At 38.8% G+C, this 14,314-nt stretch overlaps 1 long non-coding RNA gene across 2 annotated transcripts in view; it reads right to left on the bottom strand.

The window, feature by feature from the left end:
• Nucleotides 1-11,402, bottom strand: part of LOC116575235 — a 54,929-nt gene extending 43,527 nt beyond the window's left edge. For both annotated transcript variants that reach the window (XR_004279665.1, XR_004279666.1), the window contains exons 1-2: nucleotides 11,285-11,402; nucleotides 9,904-10,207 (exon numbers count right to left, since the gene is read on the bottom strand). This is a non-coding gene — a long non-coding RNA (uncharacterized LOC116575235). The remainder of the gene's footprint in view (nucleotides 1-9,903; nucleotides 10,208-11,284) is intronic.
• Between the last annotated feature and the right edge of the window lie 2,912 nt (nucleotides 11,403-14,314).

Here is a 14,314-nt window from a genome sequence, read left to right as displayed (position 1 = left end):
TCAGTTCCCTCACCTGTAACCATGAGACAATAAATATGCACCTCACAGGGTTCTATGCAATAACTGGAAGGGTTATCTTGGTCCTAGGCATTTAATAAATGTTTCTTCTATTTCTTCTTCCTCCTCCCACTTTGTGTCCTCCTCCTTCTCATTTTTTTCCCCTTTTATTACGATTAGTCTTCCACATACTCACTCTTCTCCCTGTATTGCTCATTTATTTAAACCCGAAATTTAAATCTCTCATATCTGAAAATCAGAAATACTCTAGGACACTCTGGCTTATGACCTGGGTGTTCCCTAGCTGAAGGGTCTGGGAGACCCTGTGCTTATTCTTAGAAGAAAGCAACAATGAATGCTGCCCTCAAAGGTCAAGATCCCTCCTTCAGTGGGCAGTTAGAGTGATGCATCAGAGAACACTTCTTTTTGTATGCCCAGGGTCCTAGAGAAGGGTGACAATATTAATAGCAGATTATGAGAAATCTGCTTGACAACACCAGGGATCATTCCATCCATCTTCTCGTGTCAGCCATTACCAGTCACTGGTCGAGTGTTAATGTCAAGTTTAACCTTGAAGCATATCTACTCAGATGGAAACAATAAAAGGCACTGAGATGAATAAATGGATATACTCATCATCAGGTGGGAAGGAGAAAAATTTAGAAGACTGTTCTCTGCTTCCTAAAATGTCAGTCAAGAAGAAATTCTTTGGGTTGTGGATGGGATGCCCTTCCAAAGTGTTTTATATGATTTGCACAACTTGTTCCTAGTTCCTCAGAACAAGGAGGAAATGCATTATTTTTGTGATTCCTCCCCTGATTTTCAGTAGGTCTGCCTTAGTTTGTTTGGCTTTGGTCCTGTGGTTAATGCTGTAATAATACTCAGAGAACCATAAAATCTAAGTATTGAAGGGACTTTGAGGTCACTTAGTGCACTTAGTTTAAGGTGTTTTTTTTTTTTTTTTTTCCCTAAAGCATTTCTGGAAAATGGCCATGCAGCTAGTCTCATATGCTCCTATAATCATATTCTCCACTGTATCGGTCCATGATCTGCATCTTGTTCAAGAATGGTTCCACAGCCTTGGCTTTTAGAAGAGAAAGAAAGCTTAGAGATGATGTGTGTCTGTACCTTTCAATCTTTTTCCTACTAGGATCATCCTTCTCTGTCTCCTCTGCCTGCTTCCCCTCCCAAACACACTTTTCTCGAACACATTCTCTGGTTCAAGTGGTGGTACCAGCCACTGACCAAGTCAGAAATTTGGCAGGCTCCTTTAGGTCCTCTTGTTTGTTTTTCACATCTAACCAGTATATGGACAGAACTCTGGAAAATCTTGACAAGTAACATTTCGGGGCTTTAGGTATGGAGAGGAAACTAAAATGGAGAGTGGGTAAGAATGTTCAGAGAGGAAGTGAGCCCAGGAGCAACAGGCCATACAAGACAAAGGTAGAGAGAGTGATTAGCGGTGTAAAGTACTGCAAGAAATTCATCTTTGATGAGGGCTACATGGTGTCTGTTAGATTTTGTATTTTAGAAGTCACAAGTGACCATTACCGAAATCGTTGCTATGGAAGTGTCTAGTCAGATATTAGTTCAAAGGAACCAAAGAGTGAGGAAATAGAAACACAGAAAAAGCTTTGATTCTTTTCACAAGAACTTAGCTAAAAAGAGAAGTAGAGGGGCACCTGGGTGGCTCAGTGGGTTAAGCCTCTGCTTTTGGCTCAGGTCATGATCCCAGGGTCCTGGGATGGAGCCTCGCATCAGGCTCTCTGCTCAGCAGGGAGCCTGCTTCCCTTCCTCTCTCTCTGCCTGCTTCTCTACCTACTTGTGATCTCTGTCAAATAAATAAATAAAATCTTTTTTAAAAAAAAGAGAGGTAAAGAGATAGTTGGTACTCAAATAAAGATATACGTAGATGCCTGATGTACACCTGTATTTGTAATTAAGTTGTGTGCATTTTACAGAAACTAAATGATATATGTATAAGTCAAATACAAATATATAAAATGCACATATGTTTTTAAATAAGATGAACTCATGCCCATTTATAGACTGAAGGGAATGGGTTCAAATGAGGAACAGTTTAAGAAGAGAAAATAAAGTATTTGAGGATAATCATGAAACTAAATAGTAGCTACAAGAGTTGACAGGAGTGAGGTTCCCTACTAGTGAAAGCCTTGAGGGAAGGAGTAAAATACAGGTAGAGATATAGCTTATTTGGCCTTCAGCTGAACAAAAAAGAGAGAAATAAATAAATTTTCTATTAATGCTAGGAAATTCCATAATTCACATCAGAAGAATTAAATTTTCAAAAAGAAAATGCCTTGATGGCCTCTTGATATAAAAAGATAGAAGTCTGCTACAGCATGGCCTGGGTGGTTCTCAAACTTTGTGGTCCTAGGATCCCTTTATATCCTTAAAAAATTGCTAAAGACTCCAAAGAGTTTCTGTTTATATGAGTTATAAGTATATGTATTTAGCAAATTGAAATTGAAACAGAAATTTAAGAAATATGTGTTTTTAAAATTTATTTAAAAATAACATTAAACCAAATGTTAACAGAATGACATATTTTTATGAAAAATAATGTTTTCAAAAACATTACTGAGAAGTGTTTTACCTTTTTGCAAATCTCTCTAGAGTCTCTCCTAATGGAAGACAGCTGGATTCCTATAACAAACTCTGCATTAGTCTATTGCAATATCTCCTGTCATGCATCTTCTAGAAAACTCAATATATGCTACCAAAAAGATAACAGTGAGAATGGCAAATAATTTCTTAATTACATTATGAAAATAGTTTTTCCCTTACAGAGGACCCCTTAAAAAGGTCATAGTGACTCTACATGTCCCCAGACCACACTTTGAGAACTGCTATTCCATGATTAAACCAAGTTAGAGTGGAAGTATTCTGCATCATATATAGAGAGAAGGAGGAATGCAGAGTTTCTGGAAGAGGCATTTCTGGAGAGGAGAGTTAGAAAGATATACCAAGGAGGGCTGGTGCTCAGGATCTGAGAAGGTATTTGGGAGAAAACCCTGAGAAAATGGCATCAAACTGGGTGGTTGGGAAGCTTGTGGTCAGTAGAGAATTCCAGGTCAGAAGGAATGCCCAGTGAGTGTTTAGGTGTGTTTAATGCCTAACATTCAGTTTTAAGAATAGCTCCTGTTGTTCTGATCCCTAAATTCATGAGTGAAGAATGGTAACCACTGGTGTGAGAATAAGGTTTTTGCAGTAGAAAGAAAGTTCCTGTATAAACCGTTTCAAGGGATACACAAGCCATCTCCACCTTGGTAAACCATTTTGGTCTTCATCACAGATGTAGAATTGTGGTTAAGATATTTTTCTTTAAATGTCAAAGAAAGATCTTACCTGGGTATGAGGTCATCAGAAACAGGATATAGGATAGTTGAATCAGGTCAGGCTAGATTGCCAAAACTTTCTGGAAGCACCAAACAAGATACATGAAAGTGAGAGAGTTGGTGACTGAGAAAGCAGTTGAGGAGAATAACAGATTTTTTTTTAATAGTTGCTGAGTGATATATTAGTCAGTATGCTCTAGAGGAACAGAACCAATAAGATGGAGATATATATATATATATATATATATATATATATATATATATATATATATATATATATATAGCGAGAGAGAGAGAGAGAGAAAGAGAGTTTTACTTTAAGAAGTTGGCTCAGGCAACTGTGAGGAATGACGTGTTCAAAGTCCCAGGGCAGATTGGCAGGCTGGAGATGGATGGGAGAGTGATGTTGCAGTCTGAAATCTGAAGGCAGTCTGGAGGCAGTATTTCTTCTTCCTTGGGAGACCTCAGATGAGGCCCACCCACATTATGGAGGATAATCTGCTTTACTCAAAGCCTACTGATTAAACAGTTAATTACATCTAAAAAATACCTTTACCACAACACCTAGTCTGGTGTCCGACCATTGACTAGCCAAGCTGAGAAGTGGATAATATCAACTATTAAAAGGGATATTGATAGGTTGGACCAGGGTCCAAGAACAAATAAAGGAATGTCAGGTAATAATAAGGGCCCCAGAAGAGACTGGAGGCCAGTCTCTTTGTCATTACTCCATGTGGTGGCTGGGATTTTTCTCAAGTTAATACATGTGCTAGGAACATGTTGACTTGGAGCTACAGAGGTGATCGTGACAGAACTTGTTTGTTCCCTCATGGTGCTTAGGATTTAGGAACATTCTTAATTTCTTGATTATAATCAAGTTTAGCATGTAGCAAGGGGAAGCATGAAAACCCTGAAAAGGTATCAGTGACCATGCCATGTGAGTTCATACCTCATTGGATGCACTGGGCAGGAGGCTGTGGGCAGGGGATCTCCGAATTTCACAATTCCATTCGTCTATTTCAAGCAACATTATGTATTGCTTCACCTCTCAACCTTATCTTGTATATCTGCCCTGATATGCCCCAGCAAAACCATGACACCGGGCACATGGACCTTTTCCATTCAGGGCAAGGCTGACTGTCAGGACAGCAAGCATCACTGGGCTGGAATCATGGTTCTAGAATTAAGGGTAGCTCTCCAGAGAACAAGGAACAGCCCTACATGGGCCCAGATCATGTTAGTCAACATGCTTCTAGGTGAGTTGGCAAAAGAGGAAGAAACCGTCAGCATTCAGGATGAATATGGGAGAAAACAACATGGTGCGTGTTGGACCATTTGATGTATCAACAGAGGGATTTAAACAGCATCCCTCAGGCCGTTCATCTGGAGAAGGAACATGAGTCTCAAGTCCCATGAGAAATGAAACAGCGATGATCAGCCCTGCTTCATTGACTCCTCTCCCCTCTCCGCTTTTCTTTCCCTTCCCTCCTTCCACTCAACTTTTGAAGATCTTACCTCTTTCTTCTTTGTCCCACAAAAAGAAATACTTGTAAGTCTGACCAACACTCCGGTCTTTCAGAGCCAGAGCAGCATGGCCTGTCCAGTCTCCTTCCCCCAGCCAAAAAGGAATGCTAGGCCCAGAGCAAGTGGAAATTCATTCCATGAGACTCTTAAGGGATAATCTTTACACTCTTTTCTGTGTGCCCTTCATCAGGATTCTATTGTCAGCCATGTGAGTTCAGCTGTTAACTGCTCACTTAAAAAAAATGATCTCTCTCCACTCTCATTTTCCCCAGTAAGAGCCTGACAAGCAAACAGCACCTGCCATTGCTCACAGAGACAAATACAAGAAAATGGAAAACTAAAGGCGCGAAGCATGAGAATCCCACTAATGCTCGATGACTGATCTTGTTAGCACGCATAGTGCGTCCTCAGATTTTTCCAGAACCTCAGATCTCTCTACTGAACAACCACAAACACACACAAAAGCACTTTGGAGCAGGCTGCACAGCACACCCCCCCACCCCTGCCTGGAGCTTGATTGTCAGCCTCATACACAAACCCAGACAATGCTCTCAATAGGCGTCTTTGGGGGAGACAATCTCGGAAAGCATGATAACGGGATTTGTCACCCTGATGTGGCTGCTGTTTCAGCAAGCATTTCAATAATGAAAGAAAGTTTTACTAATTGTAAATGTGAATGAATTTCAGCTGTCTCTTAAAAAAAATTCTTTTGGAAGAAAGCCAATTAAGATCATCTGTCTAATGCATCTATTCACCCCCACTGCAACAATATGTCAGTTATAATAGATGTCTCATAAACTCAGACTTCTCAGGACAGGCTGCTGAGCCTGCTGAAACAAGGGAGGGGTGAGAGCCTCTACCTGCAAGATGTTTAGAGGTAACTGATCAAACTTTTCTCAGTGAAATGTTAGTCCACTGGGAAGTAGAGCTAGGGGGCATTCATAAGAGGCCAACACACCAAGAAGCAGTGGGTTTCAAAACAATGATCTGTAGGAACCAGAGCTGGTCTCTCTCCTACTGGCAGCCTGTGCGTGAATTGTGATCTCACCAGGGAACTGGGGAAGTTAATTGCCAGATCACCGGCCTGGCTACTAGATGCCTACTATTGTCTTACGGGCAGAGGGGAAGCGTTATGTTCAGAAGAGTGCACAAGAGCCTCCAGACCTTGAAGCAGAGGCAGTCATACTGACAAATTCTCTTGGGTGAAAGATCTTCACCCCTAAGGATGGGACTTTCTCTCTCACTATCTCAGCTCCTCCTCTAGACTGCTCCACTAGCTGTCGTGTTGAAGGTCATGTTGAAGGCCAAGCTGTAGTTAGTCTAGTGGGGACACGGGTCTGGTCTCTTCTTTGGGGTCATGCTCTGCACTGTGATGTGCTGTGCATGTGATGAGTGGCACCTGCTTCCCTAACGTCCCCACTCTCGTCATTCTGCTTACGAAACCCTACTATTGCCTTTGCCAACATCAGCATCACCTCCACCAACACCATTTGTACAAACACCATGGAACTTGTCAATGCCCACAATAACATCATTGCTGTCCTCATTACCAGCGCCAATAGAACCATTAACATGTGTGTGGTAAATTCCATAATGGGCCCCAAAGATATCCAGGTTTTGATCCCTGGAACCTTTAAATATTACTTTTTGTACCAAAAGGCACGTGGAAGATGTGATCGAAGATCTTGAGACAGGGAGGTTATCCTGGGTTATCTAGGGCTTCCAATCTAATCACAAGGGAGACAGAGTTTCTATTTCCCAAATGACACCGACATTGTTCTCTACAAGGGAAAGGAGAAAGTTAAGATTAGCAGCTTAGATATTTATGCTCAGGTCCTAGATAGTAGTGCCCCTTCTCTTTTCAATCCCAGGTTGTTCCAGGAGTATGGTACAGAACTGATTCCACGTTTACATAAGGCACCTGTTCCTGAAGCAAAGCATAAATAGGTCCTGGCCTATGCATTTTCCTGCCTCAATAGTTTCAACTTCAAACAGGATGTAAAGTCTCCTTTTTTTTCTTTTTAAAGATTTTATTTATTTCACACACAGAGAGAGATCACAAGTAGGCAGGCAGAGAGAGAGGAGGAAGCAGACTCCCCGCTGAGCAGAGAGCCCGATGTGGGACTTGATCCCAGGATGTTGGGATCATGACCTGAGCGGAAGGTAGAGGCTTAACTGACTGAGCCACCCAGGTGCCCCAAGTCTCCTTTTTTATCCAATTTCCCTGACCTATGGTCTCAGCCACGCCTGGCATATAATTAATATTCAGTTGTGGGTGGGTTACAAGTATAAAAATCAATAGATATAGGAATGCTTTCTCAATCTGTTTTTCTTGAGAAGAAACCTTGAGGAAATTATCTGATGCTTCATATTCCCACACATAAAAAGAAAGCAGCTAAGATGGGAATAAAATCATCAATTTTGTTTATTACCATTGGCAGGATTTACTAACCATCTATTTTCACATGGCTGGGTCCTGGGCAGGGTGGCCTTGCTTTTTTAGAGCTACAATGAGCCTGAATAATTTAGATTAGGTGACTACACTAATTGAATTTACCACATAATTAGCTCACGGTTTTCACTCCACTTTGCCATGCAAATCCTTTCTGAAAAGTAAAACCCATTCTAATTTAACTCTTTTATAAATACTTCAAATCAAAGCTTGGTCAACCAATTTATATATTTATATAAAGAATATATCTCTTCTGAGTTATTTTTTGAAGATTCAATTGTAGTGTTGATGTGACAATTTATTTTTTCCTTCCTAGAGGTAGTAAGATTACATTATAAACAACTTGGAGAACTGGCAAAAAATATATAATCTTATGCCTTGGAGGTAGCCATTTGTAGCAATTTGACATTTTCCATTTGTTTTTTTTCCTCCACTTATAACTGTCACATAGTTAGAATTAGAGTATAGGATGGGTAGAAGTTAAAACACTTTAAGTAAAATATTTTTAAATGTTTGCATTAGTTTTCATTAAAAACTATGGATAATCATCATAGCCTATACACATATTTGCCTATTGCATAACAGAAATATAAAAAAAATTTAAAAATGAAACAAAACTTTTTTACCAATAATAATCTAAAAAGCAATCCTAGAAAGATGAAGTTACATCAAACACAACTTAATTTGTCTCTTCCTATTTGGCATATTAAGTTTATTTATTAACTGTAAGCCATGTATAACCATCATCATTGGTTAGATGTAATGGAGTCTTCTCTGGGTGAACTGGAACCTTCACACAGTCTGTAAATAACCTGTCACTAGAGATCATGTTTGATACACAACAGTGCAACCTGGGAAATATAATTCTTAAACTTGAACCTATGAGCATTACCGTCAGTTTTTATATGATGTTTAAGTATATACTACTAAACCATACTACAAACTAAGCCTAGATGTCTGTAAAGTGGTTTGGTATTTTGTACGGGAATCAATGTTGTTAAAAATTAAAAATACTATTTGTGGGCATGTAGACGAATACTTATTCTTGTCCTTTAAGATACCCAGATAATATAAACGGCCAAAATTATTCCCATTTCTTGTCTTGATTGTATAGGTTTACAATGTCTTTGACAGAAAGCGGATACAGAATTTACTGCAAAATCTTTTTTCTTTATGTTTCTGTTTCTCTATCAATAAAATGGAAACATCTACTTAATACTTGTATAAAAGTACAGTTGAAAAGAATGATCTCTTTCTTTCTCTCTCTCTCTCTATATATATATATGATCTATATGGAATTATAAGAATTATAAGAATATAATTATAAGAATTAAAAGTTTTCCTTAAGAAGCAAAACAAAAACAATGAAATTCAGATTTGTACAAAGAGAAATAGCAAACATATTATCAAAAATAAAAAATACAGATAATATCATCAAATACTCATTTCTGTAGCATCTTAGAAGTCGAAGAGAACCCTGGAAGGGACACACGGAGTTTAGAACTAGCTGTTTGGGTTTATTTGGCTTTAAATCTTGACTCTGTGCTCACTTGGTGGTTCTTTTACCCCTTAAAACTTGATTTTCTTCATCTGTTGAAGCAAAACAACACGATCGTTACACAATGGTTTACGAAAATGTATAATCTTTGCAGTAGACATTGTTCTAGAGCTGTGCTGTCCAATGTGGCAGCTGCTAGCCACATGTGACTACTTAAATTTAAATTTCTTAAAATTAAGTACAGTAAAAATTCATTTACTCAGTTAATTACATGTCAAGGGTTCTCCATGCGGTGAGTGGTGATTATACTGGACAGAGATAGAGAAAATGTTTCTAGCATCACAGAAAGTTCTACTGCATACCTGTTATGTAAAAAAGAAAGTTGTGTGTCAAAACCGTCAGAAGCAGAGAGTTAAAAAAAAGTGAAGCATATTTCTATCCCGCAGCACATCTCAGAGCCTTTGATATGTGTAACTCAGGACATCCCATAGAGTGATATTCAGGCAGAAACTACTCCAGCTGTTTGCTAAAACTCTTTGCTAAAACAATTTGCTAAAACTGTTTGCTAAAACTCTAGTCCCCCATCTTTTTTTTTTGTTTGTTTTTAATTATGACCCAAATTTTGTTATTTGGGATTCTGTTTTCTCACTATTTTATAAAAATTGTTTGTAATGTGAATATATTACATATACAAGAAAAAATAAATTATTTATTTGGAAGAGATTCTTTGATCTCAGAGAAAGTAGGTCCAGCTCTTGGGCTGAGAGTGTATCTGCAACTCAGTTCTGAAATGTTAAGAGAAATCTGGTACATTTCTGGAAGAATTTCCATTCCTGATGGAAGAGATAAGCTGTCAACATATAAGCTATAATAATTATTTTTAATTGCCCATTGATAATATATAGAAATGCTACTGGGCACACTTGATATTCCATGTGTCCTTTCCATTCTGGCTGCCCAGAACCCTAACACCTCCCATTCTTGGGGGAGCTCTGGCCATGACTCGCTTGCGGTTTCCCTGGTGCTTGCTTTTTCCCCATTATTGTTCACCGACTGGCCTCTTGGGATCTCACCTTGAGATTGCGCAGATGGATGTTAAAATTCAAAGGGATTCCTGTCAGAACTCTGGAAACTCCTTTGTGAAGACCCCCCTTCTTTGCTTCTCTGTCCACCAAATTTGAGCCATCTCAGCCTCCTCGTGCTCGTATCCCTGCTCCCATGCCTCCATGGATCTTCTGTCCTGGATGCGGGCTTTCCTTTTGGCACCACAACTCAGAAAATGCTTCCACGCAGAGCGGGCAGGGGCTGCAGGTTCACCTGTCTGTTCCCCCTCTCAGGGATCACAGTCCCACACTGTGTTTTATTCAGTCTCCATGTCTGTAGTGAGAAAACAGGTTTGGTATTAGCTGGAAGCACCATCACTGGTCGACTTTTACGTTGTACACCATGTTGACGAAGGGTATGTATGCTAGATGTTACTCTAGTTGCTGATGCTTCCAAGAAGGGCGGTTGCTGTTACAATGAAACTGTTTGTTAGAGGCCCTATTAACTGTGTGGTAATGAAGCATTGTTTTTAATATTTTTCGTTCTAACAAGGGTAGTTTTTACTTCTTTATAAGTGCTTTACTATTTTTTAGTGAGCATGGGGATCTGGTTTGGGGTTTTAGACCAAAATAAAATGCATTATAATTTTTTCCTACTTAAAACAATGGGAAATTGTTTCCTTAGCCAAAAATCACGCACAAGGTCTGAATCTCAGAAATGACTACTGTTAACTGGGAGCTGCCTTGATATGAATAAGACATCAGCTGTTCCTGTTCGCACCTTCTGTGTCGTTTTCACAACTATATGTTAAGGACCTAGAGTAGTTCCTGGGGCATAGGTGGGGGACCATGAATATTTGTTAAGCAAATGATAGGAGTTCAAGGTGGAATCTGCTATGATAATGGTGATGATTGTAAGTGTGATTATTATCCAGTCTCTTTTAGATATTAATTGCTATTTTAGTTAAATGAATCACATTGAATCACTCCATATGCCCTAACTTAGGGAGCTATGCTCCTTCTCCATGAGACATTAGAAATTGAGAAAGGATAATATCCAGGCCATAAGCACATTTAGCAGGACTTAGCAAAATACCAGTCGGGTTCGGTGGGGCTAACAATTTTACCATTTAACTAAATGTTTAGGGGAATGTCTAAACTACGGTCAGCTCTATCAGTGTCAACCTCCTCAAAGTGTGGAAGTACACAAAATCAATGCTAGAAATTAAGCCTCATTTTCTCAGAGTCCATGAATTTTTGGCCCTGTCTCACCCTTACCATTTGTGTAGCTGAGGGCAGGAGTACAAACGGAGGCCCACATAGCACAGGTCCAAATGAAAGTTTTAAATCAGTTACTATACATTTCAATAAAATATGTCCTGTCCTGCTACCTTGGGACAGGTATACTTACATAATGACTGGAGAACCAAATCCAAATTTAGAATCTTCAAATTCCTCAGTGTTTCTATCCCAAGGTAGTGGGTCAATGCATTCCCATCCCACAGCCTGTCCTCTGCTTTCTTTTTCCCCCTGGCTACCTTGGCTCTGTCCTGCCATACTGATTGTTGGATACACATTTGGAAACACCCTGTCTATGTGTCTAAGCTCTGGCCACACCCTATGCAAATGCCTATCCCTTGGTCACCCCTCTGGCCTAAGGGCACTCACACCAGTAATGAACTGAGACTTCAGAAGCAGTGACCCAAGGACTCCTTAGTCATTTGGGCAGATAATTCCTTGGCTTAAGCATCAAGGACATCATCTGGCAAGGGTAGGACTATGACCTTCAGGTGCACATCTCCCCTTGGTCCAGCACAGCCTTTTCCCTTAGAGAGAGGAATGGCCCTGGAGAGCCAGAGTGGGCTCTCTAAAGTCGCAGGGCCAGTGCCCCTCTTGGCTGGACCTAAGACATTGGGATTATAAGTATATGGGAAAAGGTAGAAGTTGAGAAGTTAAGCAATTCACAGGATGGTTTCAGTGGCTGGCACTTCTAGACATCTGACCAACATCTACATACACTTCTTTCCTATAAAGAGAAGTCTGATTTCATTTAGGCAGCAGTACCCCTAGCTAAGAAGCTCAATTGCCAAGATGCTCTTGCAGTTAGGAATGTTCATACACTATGGCTCTGGCCAGTGAAGCTAAGCAGATTCTGGGGGTTTCTATGAGGGTTTTGTTCTCTTTGAGGCAGTCTCTTCCCCCTGCCTTCTTGGTGCTTTCTTTTTCCTGTCTGGAGCACATATATGAACTTGAAGGTGGAATGGCACCTTTATAATCATGAGATGAACTCAAAGATGAAAGTCACATGGTAAAGCTGACATATAGCAGGAACATGAAGGAATCCTGGAACGTCGATGACATTCACCAGCCTTCTTTGTTAACATAAACCCTTATTTTGCTGAGCCCTTCGAAGCAGGTCTCATAAATAGTCCAAAACAACTACTAATAAAATGCAATCAATTGTTTTTATAGAATCCCTACTTTCCAACAAATGTGTGTGTTTGTATGTTGCTTCTCAGTTTACACCAATAACAGGGGGAAATGATCAAAGTTATGAATTTAATTTATGAATGATCAAATTTATGAAAATTATAAATGATCTTTTTGTTTGTCTCCAACATATTCAGTATTGCATGGTCAAGGTGATACTAGATTTTAAGCTCCTTAAACATAAAGGCTGAATTTTATTTATTATTTTCCCCAGTGCTTTCCACATTATCTGAAATATAATCACATCAATGACACAAAGGTAGAGAAGTATTAAAAGTTTGAATAAAAAATATTAACTTCTGTAATCTGAGTTCTTTCTATTATTTAGAATTTTATTAAATACATTATGAATTGTCTTTTTGGTCATAGAGAGGCCCTCAGTTTTCAGAATTATAAGTCACATATATTTGCATAAAATGAGTATTCTGCATATGATTTTCTACAGAAAAAATGTAGGACCTTGCTGAAAAAGCAGCATACCCAATGGCAGAATTTGGAATCTGATAAAGGAGATTTATAAAAAAATATAACTTTCTTTCACTTAATTCATTGTATCTTTTATCTTTTTTTTTTTTAAGAAAAGAAAGTCTCTAATCTTTGATTTTGCATTGAAGTTTTCTCATATATACAAACACAGAAAATACATCTGTAAGATATACCTATATTTTCACTCAAAGTTTCCTCTGTGTCTACTCAAAGATCCAAATCATTTTTTGGAAAAATAAACAAGATTATTTTTCCTAGTTTAGAAAGTCTTCGATAGTAGCTTAGCAAAGAGACTGGGTTACAAGTTCATTAGACTTAGCATTTTCTTAGCAAAAGTACTTGAATATGAAATCATTAATCCTTTGTGTAAAGAAAGGTTTTTTTTTTTTTTTTTTTTTTTCCGCCTTACTTTTCTTTGAATGGAGTATAGTTGATCCATCAAATTCGGGTTTCTTTCTGAAATGTACTTTGTGAACAGCTGCCCTAATACTCTGACATATTCAGTATTGTATGGTCAAGATGATACCAACTTGGTACGGTATTCTGCTTCTACTGACATCCACAAGTTTCTTCTTCTTTTTTCCTCTTCCAAATTAAAGGTCTAAGAAACAGTGTCAAGTATCATTTATTACTTATTTCCTCAGAGGCTGTGAACAGAAACTATTATCTCCTTCCAATCTTTTGTGCTATCTTTATTGAAAATTTTCAGGGAGAACTGAACCAGTGTACTTACTGTTGACCTCAGAGCTATGGTAGCACAATTTTTGTGCTAGAAAAATATAAAAAATGAAAGAGCTAGAAAGGTACACATTCAGGATTACAAAAGAGAAAAAGTCTGCACTATGTTCTGAGTAATGAGAATTCAACATACTGCATGGTCTGAGGTACAAATAGTTAAAAAAAAACAACCAAAAAACCCAGCATCAAATAAATTATGTAATTTCATATTTGAGTCACTATAACCTATGGCATGACATAAGAATGTTTTCAAAGAAGAAAAATTAGATTAAAAATAGGCTGTTTTCCTATAGGCTAGAACATATTAGCTTTCATAGAAAACTAAGACTAAAGATGGGTTAAGTCTTGTGGTAAATATCAGTCTTCATTTTTAAACTTGTATTAGTTAACGGAACATTAATTCTGCATCATCTTTTTAAAATTTTTTTTTAAAGATTTTTTTTATTTATTTGACAGACAGAGAACACAAGTGGGCAGAGAGGCAGGCAGAGAGATGAGGAGGAAGCAGGCTCCCTCCTCAACAGAGAGCCTAATGCGGGGCTCAATTCCAGGACCCTGGGATCATGACCTGAGCCGAAGGCAGAGGCTTTAACCCACTGAGCCACCCAGGCGCCCCAATTCTGAGCCTTATACTGGGGGAAAGGGAAAACTTAGTTGTTTCCTCCTGCTACGACTGATTGTTTATTTACTCACATACTCATTCAATGAGTGTTTTTTTCAGTGCCCC

The sequence above is a fragment of the Mustela erminea genome, chromosome 16, assembly GCF_009829155.1.
Source record: "Mustela erminea isolate mMusErm1 chromosome 16, mMusErm1.Pri, whole genome shotgun sequence".
NCBI lineage: Eukaryota > Metazoa > Chordata > Mammalia > Carnivora > Mustelidae > Mustela > Mustela erminea.
This window is presented reverse-complemented; position numbering and strand designations above follow the sequence as displayed.